Genomic DNA, 22832 nt, shown 5'->3' with positions numbered 1-22832 from the left:
TTTCTTCTTTTTTTTCCTTTTTAGCGATTGAACAGGAGAAGCAAGCGGGTGAATCGTAATGAAATCTGCCCTTCCAAATTATGCACTGTACATTCCACAAGCATTGCCTTCTTATTTTACTTCTTTTAGCTGTTTAACTTTGTAAAATGCAAAGAGGTTGGGTAAAGTTTAAAAATGACTGTACTGCCCCTTTCACATCAAAAGAATAGAGAGAACTACTGACAATGAATGAAGGCGCTGCCTTTCCCTCTGCCTGTCTGGCTTTGGTCCTGGTGGCATGAAAGAGCTTGCATGTTGATGGAAGAAGAACTTGGGTGGGACTACAGTAAACTAGAGTAACACACGAATAAATGCAAAGCTGTACCAAGGTCCTGCGAGCTGTAAAATGCAGTTAATCGAGTGCCATATTTTTTTTTTGGTTCAAATGATTTTAATTATTGGAATGCACAATTTTTTTAATATGCAAATAAAATGTTTTAAAACCTGGATGGTATTTCTGTCCTCTATCTGGAGAAGCGTATCAAAGGAATGTGAAGCGTAAGAGCCGGTGCTGAGGATGCTAGGAAGCCTCTGGAGATGATCCAAACCTCCATCACCATTCTCAGGTTCTGATACATGTTCTCAGCAATAGATGTGTTTGCGTCCCTTGGAGCTCGCTCTTAGAGCATCACATTTAAACACTGCATGTCTTAAAATTGGTTGTCATGTGAGTACATCACTTTAAATACGACTTTAATATTTATGTAGAGATTTGTTGAAAAGCAAAAGATTTGGCTTTTTTTTTTTTTTTTTTTGCTTTGCCCCACCCATAGCGTAGCACTGTTGGTAAGAACCTTTCTGTATTGCTGCACAGATTCAACCTCAGTTGTATGAATTGATAGCAGGTTTAATTAATAGGACTCATTCTGCTTAACAGTATTTAATAAATTTTCGTTCCAAGACTGTTAGATGTTTAATATCCTAAACCAGTTTTAGTGGGTGGTGTCCTATGCCAACTAAAATCATTTTACTAAAATGTTGATCGTGCTTTAAACGCTTCTATGTTCTCTTAATGGCTATTTGATCTTAAGGATTGATACAGAAGAATATAAAACTACAGTTTCCTCCTAATTAATTGAAAATTAATCATTTGCGTGCAAAAGTAACAAATCAGGTTATGATACATTTTATCTGTGACTAGCAACCCTGCACATTGCTGGTTGATGGTGGTTCATTCAGTCCTGGGATAATTTTTGTTTGTTTTTACCTCAAATAACTCAAATAACTGTGGGTAAAATCTCTCACAGAGAGGTAGTGGGAGTAGTCATGATATAGCCTATTTTAATACAAAGGACAAAGATGTCAGGCCTGCAGCAGTGTGTTGAGCATGATTCCAGAGTGCCTTGGTTGTCTCTTCAGGCTCAGCCTGTATTCGTTTCAACCATTTCCTATAAAGCATCGAGTTAAGTTTGGATTTGCTAAGGCTGCTGATGGTAGGTTTGGGGAGGTGGCATAAATGTGGGAATCTAAGCATAGCAACCAGCTTTGTCCTTGACTGAGGAATGGTGGTGAGGGTGGTGGGGCTCCCTTGCCTGCCTGGGGTCTGGTGGAGAGAGCAGACCTGGAGTCCCTTGTGTGCAGCCCCAGCCTAACGACAGAGAACTTTCAGAACCGTGCGTTTGGTGGTAAGATGAGATTCAGTCCTGAGAAGTTTTCATGCAGTCTATGGGAAGATTTTGAAGCCCTGATGGCATAGGGACCTCGCAGCAGTTCAAGCAGATGAGCTGAGGAAAAAAAGCAAACCATTTCTTGTGATGGTAAATGTATTAAGCTTTTATTCCCTGTGTACAGTGGGAAAGGCACAGGAAACTTCTAAGCTGAGTTTCTGAAAAGTCAATTAAACGGCCAACGTGCAGCTACTGATGGTAATCAGGTAGCACAGGAAATAGCATGACTAACCTCAGAAGCTTACAGCACAGGCTGTACGTGCTCAATAGCGGCAAGCGCTCGCTCACTGCGGATTCACCTATACAAAGGAAATTAAAGCAGCACATTTCCAAAAGAGGAAGAGCAGAAGATACGCATAGCTCTGGGTGAGTGAATGAAAGCGTGTGCTGTAGGTCGGTGTGGTTGGGTAACAAAGTGGGAGGTCTTCAGGTGTGAATAGTTAAAATGACAGGGGTGGCCAAAGGGTACCACCAGCCACTATGCGGTCAAATTCAGAGGTGGCTGGAGCAATCAGAATCATAGAATCACCAAGGTTGGAAAAGTCCTCCAAGATCATCTAGTCCAACCGTCCACCTGCCACCAATATTGTTCACTAAGCCATGTCCCTTAGCCTTGTTCAGCTCTTCTCATAGCTTCAGAGATGGCCAATGCTCTCCAGGCTCTGCGCAGGTAGCATTGAGGTGGTCACATATGACAACCAGAATAGTTGGTTGCACGAGGACTGATGGCTTGGGTGGATCAATCATAATATTCTGAACTGTGCTAATAAAGGTACCCAATCTCTTTGATTCTCAGTCTGAAAACTTTCACCAGCAAGAAACTGGACAGCAGAAAAACAAAACAACAACAAAAAAAGATATGAATGGCTGAGAAGTTGGTCATGAAAAAGAGTCATTTGAAAGAGAAAAGCATGTCTGGTTTCTGATCTCAGCAGCCGTGCAGTCTCATTCTCCAGCCCTGCGAGTCCCAGGCTGATGTGCTCCCCGCCCCCAGCACCAGGCTGCTCTTTGCCCTGCAGCTGAGGAGCGATTTTCTCTGTTTCCTGAACCTCCAAAGATACTATTAACTCTGCATACATTGCACAGACAGCAGATATTAACAATATCCCAAATAGATCCCTGTGGTACTAAAATTAATTAAAGAAATGTCGAGACTTTAACGCAAGCATTTTGGTCTTCTAGACTATTTTTGTGCAGTGCTGAATGTGTGATAAAACACACTTCCCCTAATAACCCTTTACTTCCCTAGAAACAGTGTAGAAATGAGCAGTTCCTATTGTGTATTGTATCACATACGGCTGCTGCGTACAGCTGCTGAAGGAAACAATTCCATTAATGCAGAGCTACGCGCCAGTGCACGCATCATATCGAACACACTGAGAATGCAGTGTGCAGTGCAACGATTCCATAGGGCCAACACCAAAAGGGGTGTGAAGACATAAAAAATGTAGCAGCTGCTTATTCGTTGGTCGGCGGTAGGATGACTATGCAAAGCAACCTATGATGGGCTGGGAGAGCCGCCCGCCATCGGATCATTTGATGTGGCAGCTTTGTGTATTTTCAATTCAACAGGCAGGGTGGCTGAGTTGTAAATAAAAAGGGGCTATTTTGTTAATTTGTAGACAGACAATTCCGGGCGGTATCTCACTATTATTTGTACACTGACTGACAGATTAATTTGCTATTGTCCCTGTGATATGATTTCTTAAAAAGCCTTGTTCTTTACCATGCACCTCTTTCAAAATTTGGTGACTTCTGCCAAGAAAGGGCTCGTTCTTCTCTCTGTTTTCAGCAGTTCACATTCATGACTTGAATTTCAGCAGTGCTTTTACCAAGTTTTAAAATGATGTCAGACTCCTCTCTGACTTTCTCTTCTTCCTGCCTAGAAAAAAGACACATATTTTTTCATTGTGGGTTCTGAGAGATGATTATTTTGCCTTCGGGTTAATAAGATTTCAGCATGTTGGGAGAACTGCGAAGATACATTTTTTTATCTTGCTTCCCCAATCACGAGGACTAAGATATTCCTTTTTTCCTTGTAATCAAAAGCTGAGGTTCTTGGGAGACTTTTTAGTCTCCTGGAGCCTCGGCTTTATGAAAGCTGTCAAGCATGATGAGATCCATGCAATGTAATGAGAATTGGCAACTGGGAGAGTCTCCAACCACTGCTCCTTCACAATAAAAGGATTCTGATTGCAAAGCAAAGTAAAATCTATAGCATTATTTTCAGGCTGTTATAAGGAAAGAATAGCAAGGTGAGACTGTAAAAACTACATCTTTTTTAATTATGATAATTTTAACTTCAGAAATCCTATGGCTCCAGGTTTTCTGATAGCTTTGGATTTATCCTTTACCTAACATCAATTTTTCATTCACAAGTATTTTGCAAATGAATTGATGTATTCACTTTAAATTAAACATGTTTCCAGCATTTGAACTGTCCCCAAATGTTCACAATGCTTTCAATCAAAAGAGTGCCTTGAACAAAAAATGCATCACTACGTTGATCAAAGACTTCTTGGTGATGAAGGAACTTTTCCCACTGTAATCATTTCACGCAGAATCATAGAATCATTAAGGTTAGAAAAGACAACCAAGATCGCTTAGTCCAACCATCAATCCATCTTTGGCATAGGGCCCAGGGCTTGAAAAACAATCTCATGTGGCTTTGTAAACATAGCATGTTTCATGAATAGACCTTTGCAGTGCCCTTTGAATTTTCAATACACTCACAAAATGGCTACAGATGTGCTGGAAAATTAAGGAAAAAAAGAAGAAAACAAAAAAGAATGCATTTTTATGTTCTGTAATATTTACCATAATAATAATTTATTTATCCCTAATATTTTCTGGTGTTTTGAAGCTACAGCAGCAGCATTCAGTTCTCTAAAATAAGAGAGCTGAACTCACTGCAATCAACTTCTTGCTAACTTAAAGGATGAAATCCAGGCTCCCGGATGGCTCAAATCTCACCTAAGGTTTTTATAAGTTTTCTTAAGCACTAGTTTATGTTTGATTTCCTCTAGCAGAGTTTTCTTTCCTCATGATATCTAACCGTAGATAACATGGCATATTTTACTTTGGTTGTATTTTAAGTTATTTTGAAACAGAAATATTTATTTGAGCTATCACAGCTGTAGAATTAATTTTTAAGGACTTCTGCATAGCTAGATTTTATTGCAAGATGATGTTGAAAATTTTGGAGCTACATTATAACTTGAGAAATCACTGGCTAGATTAATTTTTCATGCATCTTGGTTCACCTCACCTGCACTGTGTCATCTGGCCTCTGAGAGAAAATTGAGCCAACAGAGAGATATTCCCCCTCCTTTCCCTAAACTGGGCATTGCCTCTCAGAAAGGAGACTGACCCACTGTGAACTGAGAATAGCAGTCAGGATTATGCATGTGATGAGGTCTGATGGGGCATAACATTTCCTTAGGGATGGAAATTGCAACTTTTTGGCAAAGGGCTCACAGTACTTGCTTACCACTCCAAAAGATCCTAATTTGGAATCAGACAACGCTATGAATGAAAGCTAATTCTAGGTTAGCCTTAAAGGATTTTATGGTCATCTCTGAGACTACAGAGTTAGAATGATCAAAACAAGGTGTAAACCAGACAGGAAAATAGAAAGAAACCTTCTCTAAGTCATTTCCAGGATGCCATATGTGTGATTCCACCACTTGTGAAGGATGTGGCCAAATCAAACTCAGGCAATAAAAAGAAGATATGGTTTAGGCCTTGATGGAAAGCTGGATAAGAGGATAGCTGTTCAGACTTGTTCTCTATTACTTTTTCATGGCATTGAGGTAACACCTTGGTGCCTGTCATAAAACCAGGGATATGAAGATGTGCACAGTGATGGAATAGTTCCTGTGCTAACAGAGCTAACTCCTGAGCACAGACCTGGTGAAATCAGATCCAAAAGAAGAAACTACTTTTGATGTGTGGAGCACCCTCTGGGCTTGCAGCAGCTTTATTTGCTGTATTTGGAGTCTTTGTAAAGAGGAACCATGTGGGCAGTCACTCGCAGCATCACCCTGCAGAGCGTGCTGGTGGCAAAACCACAGTGTGTGCTCTCCCAGAGGGCATCCCCAGGACACTGTCCAGAGCAGCCAAGCCTTTTATTCTAATATGCTCTCCAGCTTCCCTGTCACTTCATTTCATGGCAAGATGGTCTGCAAGCTGTTGTTCAAATGCAGGCCAACTCCAGCTCATCTTGGGGCTGGTGCTGGCTCTTGTGCTTTTGGATGTAGGTGCCATGGGCTCTTGTCCTGAGCCTTTCCATTCAGTGTGTCCTTTGCCTCTGTGTGCCCTTTGGGATCTCCATCCTATGCTCTTGCTGACTAGCCTAGAGTTCAGGAGGTGACTGTGGATGGCACCAGGATTTCTTTGCCACTCTGGTGTCAAGAGGAACAAGGAGAATTTTTTTTTATTTTTTTTATAATTGTAATTTCTTTAAAGAAGAATAGTAGTGGAAATAAAACTTTGTAAGAGAAAAGGGGGTAGTTGAATTGGAAGAAACTGGCAAAAAAAAGCTTTTTTTCTAGTTAATTTGGTTTCCAGTCTTAATCCTGGATCTTCTTTTGAAAAATATATTTCAAGGAACCTACTAGAAAAATATATTCCATATTTTGTGCACTGGCAAGATGGCTTTTTTTCAGGGAGTTTGCAGTCAATGAAACTATTGATTAAGTTTCAGCCAACTTGTAAAACAGTTGAGCCCTACTACTACTATGTAGAAGTAAAGATCAGCCATAACCTTTCTAATCCAGGCTCAGCGTTGGGTGTACAACTGCTACAAGCCCTAAGAATGGGGTAAACCTGCTCATACAAAAACAGGACCTGAACACAGTGACTAAATTAAATTTAGTTACTATACTGTGTATGAAGGCTTTTCTTGATAGGCAACCTGATGCTTAGATCTATAAAAATCTTGTGTTTAGATTAGGTTAAGGACTAGAAGGTACCAAAAAAAAAAAGTATCAGTGGTGATGTATTAAATGACTTTCATGAGAAATGCATGATTAGGATAACACAAATATGCCTATTCCCTAGCAGCAGCAAACAAAGCAAAACAAAATGAAGTGAGCTGATGAAGACATAAATTACTTTAGTCCCTCCATATTGTTTCAGCGTTAATTAAGAGTAAGAAATCACATAGCAGGATGTATGTACCCTGCTGCTCTGACATGTTAGGGCAGGATAGATGGATCCCAGACAGTCTTGTCTGTAAAGAAGCAGCTAGTGCTTGCTTGTATCATATAGAACACAATGCTCCCAGGAAGGATTTCAGGTTTGTTTTTAACGGTATTGTTTGTTTTCTGAGAGACTTTAATTACCACTCTGTGAGACACATGAAGGTCTGCTGACTGCTTTGCTCTTCGTCTTTGGCTTGTTAGCATTAAATGGAGGGGGAAAGAGGAAAAAAGCTCTGAGCGTAAGTGAGGCTATTATGGATGACTTCTCAGCATGAAGTGTTAGTGTGATGCCAAGAGGAATATAGGTGAAAGTCCTTTTTGGGAGAGATGCAGTCTTTTACACAGGTCCATGGATCATACATACCCATGTACGGCTGCTTCCCTGATACTCTGATTGTTAAAGTCATCTCTGCTGTGTGTGGGAGGTGTGGGTTATGCTGAGAAATGCCAATGTAGCTCTCAAAGTCTATGCTGCATTTTAAAGGTTAAAACTAGGAACAGACTGGCATTCTCAACAAGTTCTGTAAATGAAACAGAGCTATTTAATCACATGCATTGCAGCATGAGAATGAGCTCTTCTCTGTCATCTTCAGCCGGACTGTGTGAGCTGATAGGCATAATTTCTGCCTTTGTCAAAAGCCACTCTGGCTGTCTACATTTTATATGTTTTCCAAATCAACAAAAAACAGCAAATATTATTCTGAGGGATGATTTCATAGTTTTCATTTTGATAGCCTGAACTAAATGCATGTTTAGGAATAATACAGCTCCTTGCCAAAAGTAATGGCCCCTTACCTGTCAAGCTGTGGCAGCCTTCATTTCAGTGAGTTGCTAGGTGTGTAGGGCACCTGCAAGTCAAGCCATTTTTTAATTTGAGTGCCTAATTAAGGATAATGCTATGGTTTTAGTCTCCTGTTGTTCCCTCAGTTTATAACAATAGCTTCTACAGGATCTCTCATGGAAGACTTGTCACCATAAGCACTTTTTAGATGGAATGGGAGTATGCCCTATCTTTATCTTTGCATGATACATGAAGAGTAATTACCTGTCTCAAAGTCCTCTCTACCTACAATCTCCTTCCACAAATTATTTCCTTATCAAAGCCAAATCCAAGTTCCTTCCATTAGTTTGTTACCCTCCCTCTGAATGGGTGTCCTAATAATGCCACTGTTACATGCCCAGGAAGCTTGGCCTTCTCTTTTGCCCTCACTCATCATACCCAAGCTGTGCCATCCTGCCAGCATCTATTCCCTACTTCACATTGTATTTCTGACGCTGTTATCCACTGAATCATCTGCCAGACTGCTCGGTATCTTCAAATCTCTTGCTCTCAACAAGAGTTTGCTGCCAAGTTTTTGACAGGGGATTCCATCATCTACTCTTCTGCCTTGGATGTCTGTGCCTTTAAAATACTCTGTGTATAAGCTTCACTCATTCCTTTCCCCTCTTTCTCAAATGGACGGAATTGGTTCCTAAGAGTTGACCCAGCAGAGGAAGCAGCAGCAAGCCAGCAAGCTGGAAGGATCACGTACTTTATGGGCTGACCAGCCGGAAGAAACAGCTCTTATCTAACCTTTATACGCTCCTTTCCCTTGTTTGTCTCAGCTTCACAGCAATGATTTTTCATATGTATGTATTTTTTTAAATGAGCTTGTTTGTTTCTAGTGATAAGTCCCTAGCCGCCTCCTCTTTCATGCAGTTAGCCAGCAGTGGGGAGGTTAAAAATGCAGTCAGTAACCAGTGGCAACATACTAGTGTTGTAAATCCTGCCCACACATCTTCAATCTACTGACATTTGAAACATCTAGGCCTTTTCTTACAGATATACCGGTATAATTATGTCTCGGTGTATCTTTTTTTCCTGCATGTCGTCCTCCAGGAGTGCTCAAACAAGTATACATGAGCAGTATGTATCGAAGGAGAAAAAAAGGAGGCTGAAGTTATAGAGAAGCCGTTACAAATTGTTCACCAGGGCTTTTGAAAGAGCACTATCGCATGTTAATAGTTGCCATCTAATATCAAATTACTGATTTATTTGAATTATTTTTGCTATCCTGCCTCTGAGCAGCAAGTTGGGCTGTGCTAGTGAAATCAATTACATTTTTTAACAGTACCTCAGGCTTATCTTGCACAGCAGGAATGTGGAGAACTGTATGTCCTTCTTGTCAATGGGGCTATGCTAACAGACTCCAGGCAGTGGGAGTGGCATCTACTGAAAGGCAAATGCATATGAAAGCTGGATGCAGAGACCAGGGAAAAGTTTCTGCTTTCCATTATAGTCAGTGGGGATTGGGAAGAGCCCTCCTGTCGGACCCTTTTCTTATAAAAAATAAAATAAAAAATAGATGCAATTTCCATGCGGGAGTGTGCTTTTAAATGCAAGCTCGTATGATTTTGTTGAGATTTTCTTCCCCATTCACTGCTTGGTACAGTGGCTGAGCCTTCTGGCATTTCTGCAGGACTTCACAGGAACCCAGTCCAAACTGGGCAACAAAACAGAGTGATGAGGGACAGAGTAGGAGACCACATTTTCAACTGAATGCAGCCAGAGAAGCTTCAGTCCCCAGCTAGAGCCTTGCCTTTGGTGGCCTTCTGCATGTCTTCAGAGAGAGAACAGGGGGAAAGGCCATCCTTTCATGCCAATCTCTGGCGTGGGACCTAGAGATGAAGGTTATTTCTGTTGTTTTGTGCTGACACATGAACAGCAAAGGGGGGGCAACCTGAAGTATGGGTTTTCCTGGGACAAAGCATCTTGCCCATCACCCTTCTCACATATCTTTATCCAAAGGTGTGCTTGACTTTAAAAGGCAGACAGAAAACTGGAATAGCAGGAGTTACTTAACACCTGCTTTAAAATTCCCACATTGATCTTTATACAGAAGTGGCTTACATCAGCGCTGTATTATAGGTCTGTTCATCACATGGGGCTTCAGGCATGGAAACTTTCTAAAGTATTATCAGTGTTAAAAGAAAATAAGCCACCAGAGAAAACAACCTAATGAAAGCTCATGATTATAAGGAAATCTCTAGTAGATTACACCCTTATAGACCTTTGCAGGGAGAACTTTTTATTGGGCATGTACGCACCGGGCTGAGCAAAGCGGGCAGTCACCGATGAGACTAATCATATAGGCCATCACCATGCTGATGAATAAAGATTTGGCAGGATTCAGCACCCTGTTCTTCTCTGTGCCAATAAATCAACTTATTATCAGATCAGGGCCAGCACTTTGTTCTTTGCAGATGTGAATTATTTATAAGAGTATGCTGAGTTTCAGCCATATACACAGAATTCTTTCAACAGATTTAATGAAGTCTGAGCCTCTACCTGTGAAATGCCTTCATATTAATGGGCACTTATAGATTGCTTCTTCACTAGATATAAAGTATAGATTTTCACTCTGGTAATGGACTGTCCACTGCCTTCAGTCTTTGTTCTTGTTCTTTCAACCACAGTCCTTCCTTTTGACAGCTGTTATTACAAATTTAGCACAATTTATACACATTGTTTACATAGGACGTATCACAGGTACACATTTCTTCCTCACTGAAAAGCAGTGATTCCAGTGAGACAGACAAACATACTTGTGCCTTTATGAATATAGAAACTTACAGTGATGAAGAAATATCACCAGCATAATTTTGCAGTATCTGATCTATCAGTGTTCATACTGTGCAGCTTAAGGCAAATCATATACGTAAGAGATAAAAACTGTTAACTTGCATATGCCATTCTTGTTAATATTTTAAGAATTACTGTATATTTGACCAACCTGACAAGTGTTCCTGATGCTAAATCATGCTTTAGTTTTATCTCAACAAGTAGGGGGATATTTGGCTAGCTACTGTAGATTGGCTATAAAGGGAACTCATTTGCTAATTTTAGTCTTTTGAATTACACAGAATTTTGAAATACACAGAATTTAGATCACTAAACCAGTCTTAAGTAGAAGGAACAGATACTCTTATAAGAATAACCCATTACTATACTCTTTGTTTTGTGGGATGCATTTCAGATCCTCAGCTGGACTGGCTGAAGGCAGATGGTTCCACGGGTGGAGCCTGGGGGAACTGCGGAGACTCATATCCACTCTGAAAGTTAGCACTTCATTTACTGTCTGGCATTACTGGCCTTGGTGAGGAAAAGAAAGCAGCAGACACAGACCACTTCTTTAACAAGCAGAAGGGAAAGGATGTTCCTCCTGTTCTTCCTCGTCATCCCTGTGTCTCACAGGTGAGGAGTCCCCACTGAGAAGCAGCCCTTCCTTTTCTCACCCCTCAGCAACAAGCAACATGCTCACCGAAATAAGAAGGTAGCCTGAGGCTTCTTGATCAGTGCTCAATGAAATGTTTCGTGTCTAAGTCAAGGTTTGTCTGGAGCTAGACAGAAGTTGTGAACTCAACATTTACACACATAAGGCACTCCCCTTCGATTCCCTCTAGGTCTACTTGTGTTTGTTCTTTGCCTTTCAGACATTCAGTCAGTCATACATTATCCCTTAAGGCAATGATGATTTTTGAAAAAAAACCCACACTTATAACTCAGTCAGTAATTTAATTGACAAGACTATACATACTTTACCACCTCCAGAAACAAGCATGAATACATGAGGACTAAAAGAAGTTTCAAATATGCAAGTTTTATTATTCTCATCTTTGTAATACTTTTCACAGTTATGACCAATGATTTTGTTACACATTAGAAAGTCATATTCCAGCAGCAAAATAATAGGACTAGAAATTAATAATTCCCATTACCTCATGACATCTTAAGTGCCTCTAATGCCACCTCTTTTTTGTCACCTATTCTTTACTGGGTCTTCTAGTTAGTTTATCTTGATGGTAAACATCCAGGCAGTACTTGTGGAATTTGTATGATATAAATGTACACCTTCGTTGTGCAGCATGCTCCTATGATTCATATTCTCAATATAATTTAAACAACCACCAATATGAGCTATAATTTCCATCATTTAGAAGATAACATATGGAACAGGACACTATTGTTTTTTCTTATGAATACTGAAATATGCAGATGTTATTTTGTTGATTACAACTTCTTTGTGGTGAAAACAGAAAAATTTAGTCCACTTTAGGCAAAACAATCTTAGTAAAAATGTTATAAAAGATGTACCTCATAAATCACCCATGAAATGAACCAAATATCAAGGGCTATTATTGTCTTTATCTTTGTGTTGTCTTAATTTTCTCCCAGTAACTAAAACGTGCACTAAAATGTGCATCCCTGATCTCCCATATAAAAAATCTAATTAATAATGTGCAAGCTATTACCTTGTTGTTTTGGGTGTTTTTTTTTTTTTTTTTTTCAGAATTATCTGCAATTGTTTTAGTAGGGTTATTTCATATAGATCTCTGTGTTGGGTGAATGCTGCATTTAGCAGCGTGAATATTTAAGGCCATGGAGCATTAAATTAGTGAGTTCTAAGTATAGAGTCTCATCGTTGTGTGAAGCACATATAGGACAGTATGTATCTTTATATATCCTATTTACCACTTATCTGCTCCCATTGCTTTTATCAGTCTGGCTTTCTTCCTCATTTGCCCATCCATTCTTGAGTTTAGTCACATATGTTTCTTGATTTACAATATTTCATGGTCAGCTGGTCTGTAAGGACAGATTCTTGCATTTCCATGAAAATAAAGGATCCCAAGGTGTCTATGTGCATTTTTATGCTATATTCACATGGGCTCTCAGAAATGAGTTAGCTTGTACAGGTAGGGATAGATTTGCAAAAGCACTCTGTTGATTCAGGTGCATACATGCTTTGAAACCTTGGCTTACAGTAGCTCTAGCTATTCTGTAAAGTTGTCCTTATTGAGTGTTTAAAAGTTGGGCTCGGGACAAATTTGTAAAAATGGATCCTCCAGAGTCCATCAAGCACAATGAGAACCATAGGTATTATTGTGGACTGGGGAATGAGCATTACCTCATCTCTTCCAGTAGGTAATTCAGTGTAGGCCTCATTCACTCTATGCCTTAGTCATTTTTTGTTTATTTACATAGACTGCTCAGCTCATTTCTGTGTTACAAGGAATTGTCAGATCCCATTCCTTTTGTCCCTTTGTTCATAGTTAGCAAAACTCCCACTTACTCTATGACATTACTATGTCACTTATGTTAAAATTTAGGTTCTGTAGTCCCACTTTTTTTACAACTTTTTACCTGTAACTTCCCTGTCAGTTTTGTTCTCATTAGTTGATCCTATGGATAGTTATCTCAAAGGTAGCTAGAAACTGTTTCTGTACAATTGAGTAGTTGTGTTGGACATTTTGCCCTTTGTTTGATAAGAGAGCAGCTTATTTTTATGAATCATTAGCCATCAGACTTCAATAAAACTTGAGGGTTAACATACTGAGAACTATTTGTCTGTGGAGAAATTTAATGAAACAAAGGAGGAAATGTAGTCCAAGGCCTTCAAACAAAGAAACCTCTCTTGAACAAGGACTCGTTGTACTTGGCATCACTGACTTGCCTTTTTTTACCTGGAATCCAGGCAAAATGGTACTTTAGAAAATCAAGCACTGAAATCTGATGCATGGAAAAAGCTTTAGAAGTGTGCAGACTGAAAAGGATTAAAAAGTCCTTGTCTTCTTTTAAGTATCCTCCAGAAACAACTATCCCCAGCTTAGCGTAACTGTGTGAGAAGCACCAGTGCTGGGACCTAAGTGTACAGAAAGGCACACCCTGGCAGCTGCTGGCCTGATGCCTGGCTCAGATAATTACCTGGTCAGAAGAATATCAGTGCAGGTCTGGTCCCAGGGAGTAGTCTGGTAGACAGGTATCACTAGTTTTAGACCAAATTTACATTTAAATGACAACCTGTTAGATGGTTAGGTAGTTCTGAATCTTTGTCACACCTCAAACCCTGTTGAATTACATCCAGGCTAGCACTGTTTCCTCCACTGAGTTGGCAGAGCTGTTGGTAAGGCACATAGTGACCTTGACTGGGGTGAAAAACAGCCAAAAATGTTTTCTTTTCCAGTGAGAGCATTTCCCTGCCCCAACTCTCCAGGCAATTGCATGAAGACTTGTGCTAGCTCAACAGTGATGTGCAGGAGGGAAGTGGAGGGGAGAAGGTCAGAGGTCCTCCAGCACAAACTGGGGCTGGAAACTTGCGGAAGCCAATGTGCCTACGATACCAAATGGTCGTTTCTGCTTTCCTCCTTATTTTGTGCTAAGCAGTCAGCAAGTGCTCTGTCCTTTGGCTACTGCAGTGCTAAAACCTCTGGGGACTCTAGCTCTCAATGAATGATGAATGTATTTACATAGGTATACTTATATAGGCAGAGAAGACAGTTGCTGTTTTGGCACATCTAAAGTCCTCTCTGAAATGGCAAGGAAGAAGGCTAAGTATGACAGATTTACTGTGAACCTCCCACTGACATCTACTTCCAGTTTTGGCAGCTATTTGTTCCCTGTCCGTAAGCCTGCTCCTTCGTGGCTTTGTCATTCCCCTTTCTTCTCACATTGCAGGGCTCTGTGCAGGGAGAAGCAGAGGTGACAGCCTTCCGGAAGGGGCTCAGCCAACTCCAGACCAGCACAGTCAGTGTGCTTTGCACCCTCTCTGCCCTGTTAAGCATGTCATTTACACCCTGTGAGAAGAGGATTCTCCTTGCCTCCCACTCCCAGGTGCTCAGCGAGACTTGCTGACACTCAATATATGGCTGCTTGAGGGGGGACCCCAGGGCACGACTGACTCAGAGCTGTCAGCTCCCTGCCAAGGGGCAAAACAAGAGGTGCGAACTACAGAAGATAGAATTTGAAACGATGCTGCTCACGATAAATAGCAAGCTGAGCCTGCCATAAGGCAAACAGATGGATGCGGTGCCCTTTGGTTCTCTCCAGCTACAGAAGTAATTCTTCTTTCTTGAGTCATGTGTAGCAATGGTACAATTATTTTTGGACCACCACCAAGACGCCACTGATATAACGATTACGTCTGTGGTACAACCGCTGGCAATTACTTGTTGCAGCAGTATGTAGCAGTGTGTTTAGATGCATTACTTTTCATTGTTAGATGTTTTCACAGTTCAACTTCAAATTTTCTGAGAGTGTCATGTAAGACAGAGCGTGATTGTGTCTGAGTGCTCAACCTGAGATACATTAGAGGACTCTGGATTCAGTTAAGCACCAAAAAAAAACTTCTCTGTAAAAGATAGCCAGGAGGACACATGACAAATGCATGTTTTTTTCCTGGGATCTTCTCTCTGGAAATCTGCGTATATTTCATAGAAATTACTGCCCACATTTGAATCCTGCAAATATTTGCTTGTCTTGATATACTGTTTGAAGAGTACATGGGTATGAAATTCATCACTACTGATGTGATGCTGACCATGCTTTGCTGTCATGGATTGATAGCATCACTATGTATTGACTGCACAGCAGTATTAAAAATGGACCCTGGGGATGCATCTTAAGACACCTGTTTGGAAGGTCCAAGGGTGAGATCCCAGCGTTGTATTTAGCTGAGACCAGGCAACTTATTCTTAGGCAGTACAGTGCTGAGCTCTTCATACAGCCGATGGCAAGTCATCATGCTTGCCTCTGAATGACGGAGCCAGCCATAGTGTTCCATTGTTCCGGGCATGTATAAAACTTTTGCCCTCCCTCCCATCCTCTTGCACTCACCTCTCTATGGCCTACTGCTTCCATCCTTATTTCTTCATGGGCTTCAACATCTCACAAGTAGCCATTGCTTTGTCTCTTCTTCTGCAGTCTTTAATGAATGTTCTGACTCCAGTCTTTTGCCAGAACTTATTTACCTGGCAGATGACTGCAGAAAATGTTTCCATCATTTTAAGATCTACAGCAACTAGGATATACTACAGAGAATGTCTGGTGCTGAGCAGGATTATAAAGCTCTATTTTCCCCTCTTCTCCTTCACACCAGCAGTTGTGGCATATGCTCAGAATTTGACATGGCCACAGCTGAGCAGCAACCCATTTAGATCTGGGTTGCATTTGCCTCTAGAGACACAGGTGGAATGTGAGCCATCTGTCCAGTGCTAAATGCAAGACAGCCCAGGGATCGTGCCCTTGCATGACTTTTCCTTTTATTTCCTTTAAATAAATAGATTAACCATTCTTGATCTTCTTGCAAGTTTGAAAACAATGGAGGGTTGGAAATTGCAGCTGGGAAAATGTTTTTGGGGGTACAATAAAGTCATTGATATACTGGAGCAAGTCCAGCAGAGATCAACCAAAATGACTCGAGGCAGAGCACATGATGTAAGAGGGAAGCCTGAGAGAGCAGCTGGGTTTGCTCAGCCTGGAGAAGAGAAGCATTGCTTAATGAGATGTTGCAGAAAAGATGGAGACATTCTTTCTGACTACAAGTTACAACTGACTAGCTATCAAAAGCAAACTTGTGACAATCAGGGGGTCAAACACTGGAAACAGAGGGGCCTGGGAACTGCCGTCCCTGGATATATTAAGAACACCAAAGGTCCTGAGCATCCTGATCTAACTGCAAAGCTTGTCCTGTCTTGAGTGCAGTATTGGAGCAGGTAATCTCCAGAGCTCTTTTGTAAAACAAATTATTCTATGTTTCCATTATAATTGAGAATGGGAAACAAAGGCAGCAGACCAGCAGGGCCTGTTAGGGGATAGCTAAGCAATACACAATTTTTATCATTTATTCATTATTGCACAAATGGTTTCCTTGCTCTGTCACTACATCTGTATTGCTTGGCTTGGTCTAAAGTCATTGCTTTTCTCCAAGGGGCAAGAAGAACACTGGCACTGTGGTATATCACCCAGTCACACAACAGCTTCAGTGCCAGCCTCCTTGCAAGACAATAGGCTCACCAGCCTCAAAGATAACAGGGCAGTTCTTTGATTTCAAGCGTTTAAAAGCTGTATTAAGGCAAATAAATGCATTACTTGCATTTCAACATTCTCACCTCAGGCACTTGTATCCCTTGTTTTCTGTGCTGTCACATGGCCATGATGGAGTCCTCACTAGCAGCAGGGATACCCATCTGACTCTGAAGTTTGGAACAGAGAAGATCCCCCAAAGGGAGAAGCTAATGGCACTCTTGACTGGCTAAGGCTGCAGACCCAAGCCTGTACCCGTACCAGCCAGTGCCCTTGATCTATATTCCCTCAGCAAAGATCTTTGCCATGGGACACTATGAGATTGTGGTCTCTTAACATTTGTTCTTACTTTAAGAGCTGGAATTGACTCTGCTACTTTGTGATTTCTCAGTGTTCCTTTAAGCCTCATTTTCTGGAGTTCTGCAATAAAATATATAAATACTAGCTCAGCTAGGCTAATGGTGAAGGGTTCACATACAGGAAGACAATGAATTGACTGAGTCAGAGGGAGACCATGAAGAACTACTTTGGATGTACTTGGAAGAGAATGTGTATACTCTGTTATAAACACAGGATGTCTTCACTGACTCGATAAGTGCTCAGACACCTGGAGAATTACATGTGATATAGGAAATATGGAAATCCATACTGGAAACTAAATTTTGTGCTTTCGAACTGGCATACAATTTTTTCGTGAGCAGTAAGACAGTGACAAACAAGTTGAAAACCCTTGACCTGTAAGTCTAATAAAATACAAGAACTGATATAGTATCAGATAGTAATTTAAAAAAAAAACAACCACCAACAATAAAAAAAGATAAACACAAAATCGGTATGACTTCACAGAGGGATGAATCATGGTTAATTTAAGGAGCCCTCCTGTTGTTTCTGTCAATTGCATCAGGTACCTGAGTGAGCAACACCTTAACTCTTATCTACTGGCTCATAGAGCTCTGCTGCAGGTTGGAAGACAAACAGGAGGAAAAAACACACCCTGAGGCTGTATTTAGCGACAAGAGACAGGGCGTGGGGCAGTTCTGTTGGAAGCACCTCTGTTTCACCCTGTTTTTTGCAAGGGCTTAGAGACATGGCTTTGGCCTGTTGCTGCAGAGGGTGGTGATTTCTCAGAGTGCAAACAGCTTTGTGAATGCACGGTGAAAACCTCCAGGGCCACTTTCAGGATGACTCAGAGACTAGAAGAAAGGTGTTCAAGTGGCCGTCCCTGCAGTCCCCTCCTGTAGTGTTTTGGTCCCCAAGCCTGCCTGTGGTAAAGGCTGGGGTGGTGGGAGCTGCAGCACTGCTGCAGGGCAGGGTGCTGCACTGAGTCACCACAAGCCACCCAGGGTGACACACTTTGAATCTAACTGACAATAAACTGAGTAATGCTTGATTGAACCGAAGGCAAAATACAAAATGAATAACATGTGGATGTCTTACTTGCCCCCGGATCTCTTTCCTCTTTAAATCCACAATAAAATGTCCACAGATGTTCTGGAGCACCTCTGTCAGGAAGAAAGGTTGGGGGAACTGGGCTTGTTCAGCCTGGAGAAGGCTCCAGGGAGACCTCATTACAGCCTTCCACTACTTACAGGTAGCTTATAAACAGCAGGGAGATCGACTTTTTGCAGAGTCTGATGGTGATAGAACAGGGGGGAAATGGTTTTAAAGTAAGAGGAGAGAGTTAGTTTAGATGTTATACAGAAGTTCTTTACTCAGAGGTTGGGAGGTGCTGGCACAGCTGCCCAGAGAAGCTGTGGTGCCCCATCCCTGGAGGTGCTCAAGGCCAGGTTGGATGGGGCTCTGGGCAGCCTGAGCTGGTGGGGGGCAGCCCTGCCCATGGCAGGGGTTAGGTCTGGGTGGGCCACGAGGTCCCTTCCAACCCAAATCATTCTATAATTCTATAATTGTATGGTCAGGACCAGGCTTTGAGCCACCCCTTAGTGTGTGCGAAATACGCAGTAGTGGGACTGGGCCTCAGACCCCAACCTTTCATTCCTTAAAAGGTCACTTGCATTTTTGGTGCTTATGGAATGCTAACAAAGGTTGATGGTTAGCCTCACAGCTGTCTTGCTCTCATGGTAGTAACCACCACTCATGTTTGTCAGAGGTTTGGTAAGGCAAGCACTGAAGTGTGACAGGAAGTGAGGAGAAAATGTGCAAAAACAGGAAAAGGAGGGGAAACGGGGGATGAATTTAAGTGTTGTGGACTTCACTGGAAAAGACTGAAGGCCAGACAGGGCCTCGGGATGAAGAAATAAGGTAGAATGTCACCTCACATGAAATGGAGAGGGCAAATACATGCAGGAGGTAGATTATCCTGTCCCTGTTACTGACAGTGTACTTATCCCAGGTATGAGAGTTCCACCAAGATTTGTGAGGAGATCAGTCTGGGAATCTCTGTTATCGTGTGAAAATATTCGAGGTTTCAAGGCAGGATAGCAGCCAATTACACAATGGACGCAAGAGTCATCTGGTAACTCCTAGCGTGGCTATGAGGGTGACCTTTCTTCATATACTCTACTTAGGAAACATGCTTGGACAATTCAACATGTTTTCTGCTGGAAAACGATGTTCTTACATAGGATCAGCAGTTGTCAGAGGAAGGCCTTCTCATTGCTCTTCACTGTAAGGTCTGCAGAGGACAGCTCTTATACCTTTTGCCCAGAGGAGCACAGACGATCCCTGACTCCAGCTCAGGCAAGACAAAGACTTTGCATGTGGCTCGAGGAAGATCATCTGCAGAGCTGTGGCATCAACAACTTTACCTTGCAAAGCAGCTGTGCTCACAGGGGTGTCCTTCTAACCCCAGTGTTCAGCAGGGCAATTCCTAGGGAAGTGAATGGGCTTTAACTTCCCAGAAGCCATCCGTGTGAAAACTAAGACAGGAAATGCAAACAGCTTTTAAATGAGGAGCATCTTGAATGGAATCACTCCCATTGCTGCTGCTGTTAATACTATTACCACTATTCATAATGAATTGCTCTATTCTCCCTGATAATTGAAAAGTTCCCCTGGGTAGGAACTGGATGAGCTTCTTCCCTAGAGAGGGTGATATTTTCAGGCCTGTGCACTGTGGTGGGTCACACCAGGGCAGCAGGCTGAAGGGGGACTGAAACTCTAGGCTCATTCTGTAGTACTTTTTTCTCATGGGCAGTGGGCAGTAAGTACTACCAGCAATGGGCAAGAGTGAGGCCTTACCCAGTAAAAGAGAACTTATTCAAGATTTTGAAAGCAGTACAGGAGTAGATGCAGTTTCATAAGCCTCGGTCCTGTGGGAGAAAAGAAAAAAAAAAGACTCTGCCCCAAAACACATGCAGCTGTTCTTGGGAAAAGGATGGATTTCCTCTTACTTCAGACTTCCTGCTACACTGCTCAGGGATATCACAGAGATAGCTACGCATGGCCCAGCATGGGGGAGCAGAGCAAAGCAGACACATCTTGTGGGCACCTGTGGCTGCACCTGTACAGGTCTCTCCCTCTTTCCACACTCACTGAGCCCTTGCTAAAGCCCCTTTGCACTGGGAAGCACAAAGATGAACAAGGCTGAAATGCTGGCAGCAGCATCCTATGCCACATACATATCTGGCAGCGTGTGCCAGCGCTTGACCCCAGGGTGTTCATGTACATCTATGGGCAATGCTGATGTAAAACAGGTGGTAACAGGCACCCAGCTCATGAGGTGCGAGTCTCATTTGAATTCCTTGACACATCAACCTTTTATTTTATAAGACAGGAAAGAATGCCTTAAGTGGCAGCTTAGATAGAGCATTTTAAACTGATGTTCAGCTCATGGTACACATCCCAGCAGAGCTATGCCTGAAAATTGAAAACAACTGCATTCTAATTTCATTTTCATGTCGCGAGTGCTAAAACCACATCTTTTTATGCAGCCTTTCACACAGTGTTTACTGCTTTCATGCTCAATGCTGAATTTCTTGTGTGCTCTAATTGGTTTTGTATCCACTGTAACATGACCTCACTGAGGCAGCACACATGAGCTGCTTTGGTTCTATCCCCATTTTACTCAGTACATGTACTAGGTGCATTTGTTGAAGTTTCTGCTGTGTTTTAACCAGTTTTGACTCAACTGCAGAATAAGAAAAAAATAAAATCGGTGAGACATGTCTGAGATGGTTCAGCCTTTTGTTTTTAAAAAACACAGTATGTAAGTGTATGCATCTTTACTTATTAAATAAATAAATAAATAAAAGAATTAAAGATTAAAAAAAAGGAGGGGGGGAAGCAGGAAGGCAAAAGATGTTTAAAATATTTTCATGAACTGCACAATGATCGGCTCTTCCGGGTTCAGCACAATCTCTTTCTCTGGCCAAACATGGTAAGGAAGTGACTGTTCCCCACAGCACATACTTCCAAGTAGCTCTTTTCAGCAGCTAGAGGAAGTGACAAAGCTTTTCTTTTGTTTTTACTTCTAAGCTCTTCTTTACAGCCACTAAGCTAAGATTTAGAAAAGACCAACAATCTTCAGAGACACTCTCATTGTACCAAAATGCTGAAAAATAGCTTGTTCCAAAGATGTGTCCTGATAAGTGGATTGTTCTTAAGCTACCCTGAATACGAAAATCAAAATCTGCTCAAGTTCAGGACTTCCACAGAAAGGAAACTGGAACAAAACAGGCCCAACAAGCCCACCCCAGGGCCTGCAGCCAGCAGCAACTCCTCACATTCCTCCAGGCTTCTCTCCTCCAGCTGGCAGTGACATGGCCACGACATCCCAAATTTTAATAGAACCACCTCTGTTCCTGCTTCTCACCTCAGGCTCAGCTGCTGTTCTGGACATTTACATCCAGTAACAACATTTCATGTTTGTGCTCAGGTATTCAGAGTGGGGCTGTCTAAAAGGCACCCACCTGCTCCCGAGCCCAGTGGCTGGATGTTTACCTCTTGCCCACTGGGGAACACAGAAATGAAGAAAGCTGGTAACAGGGAGCAGTGATTTAGCAAAGAAATAAAACTGGAATTAGGCAAATTCGACATTTGGGACGGGATTCAGCTCATGAATCAATGTCTGTATGCATGAGAGATGCCTGGGGTCCTCGGAGTCATTACTAGGAAGCTGGCCAGTGGGAGGTGAGAAAACATGTACCGATGAGATGCTTCAATGTGTCTGCCTGTATTGCTAAAATTCAACAATGTTAACCTGTGAACGGAAATCTTTCCTGCTTTGTGAAATACGTAAATGGTGTATGCTCTTACTGCATGTTGTGAGGTAATTTGCATTCATTCACTTTCACTGTGCTTGCTTGATTTTTGGTATAAGCCTTTGCTCCATAAAACCTCAGTGGTTCACATTCAGAATGGCGGGGACCAGCCCTGCTCTCTAGGTGAGCATGTCAAGGGGATGCTAAAAGCCACCTCTACCTCCTGTCAGCCACTGGGGAGCCTTCCCACTGCCCGGTGTGGGGAGCATAAAGAGGTGCTGAAGCTGCTTTATGGCTTTGTGAGCTTGATATTGTGACAGTGCCTCTGAGATGAGCCTGGAGACCAGGTCGCCTTGAAGAAGATGCTTTCTTCTGTGAGGAAGACACACTCAGGCTAGAATCCTAGAGTACAAGGATTATTATTAATATCAACATCCTGACTCTGGAAATGAATGGTAGCTACCTCCAATGGAGACAAGGTAGAGCTTCAGCTCCGATCCAGAAGTTTTCCTTGGCTTATATGCGTATTGAAGTCTTGTCTGCACTGGTGTCATCTCATGCCAGTAGCAAAGGATATGTCTGTAAAGATGGGCAAGGCAGAAAATGTTATGAGAAATAGATGTCGTTTTGCTCAACAAAATTGTATTTGAAGTAGGATAATGTTCAAGCAATTAAGAATGTAAAGAGTGTCAGGGAAACCTGTGACCCCTTGACAGGAGGAAGTGTGAAGGCCGCTGATTTGGGCCACACATTTCAGCTGGGCTCTACTTGGAGCCTCCTGGCCCCCCAGGAAGGAGTGTGAAGCAGTGTTTCTGGAAGATAGGGAGCCACAGCTATTAGGAACAACTGAAGGAATACCCACAGAAGTGAGCTCTGTATTTCTGTCCTCTATCCAGAATCGCCAAGCTTTATATGTATCTAT

General features: G+C 42.0%; 1 protein-coding gene and 1 long non-coding RNA gene across 3 annotated transcripts in view; one reads left to right on the top strand and one right to left on the bottom strand.

Annotated features, from left to right (window-relative positions):
• Positions 1 to 22832, bottom strand: part of LOC104915579 (maestro heat-like repeat-containing protein family member 2B) — a 445385-nt gene that overhangs the window by 101826 nt on the left and 320727 nt on the right. The gene's annotated exons all lie outside the window — the stretch shown is intronic.
• LOC104915544 lies at positions 7 to 17546 on the top strand. 2 transcript variants are annotated; one of them, XR_796387.2, is made up of 3 exons: positions 7 to 2072; positions 10927 to 11144; positions 14406 to 17546. It is a non-coding gene; the product is annotated as an uncharacterized LOC104915544 (long non-coding RNA). The 2 variants fall into 2 exon arrangements; XR_004162279.1 differs by having other exon boundaries at positions 10927 to 17546.

This window comes from Meleagris gallopavo, chromosome 1, assembly GCF_000146605.3.
Source record: "Meleagris gallopavo isolate NT-WF06-2002-E0010 breed Aviagen turkey brand Nicholas breeding stock chromosome 1, Turkey_5.1, whole genome shotgun sequence".
Lineage (NCBI taxonomy): Eukaryota > Metazoa > Chordata > Aves > Galliformes > Phasianidae > Meleagris > Meleagris gallopavo.
This window is presented reverse-complemented; position numbering and strand designations above follow the sequence as displayed.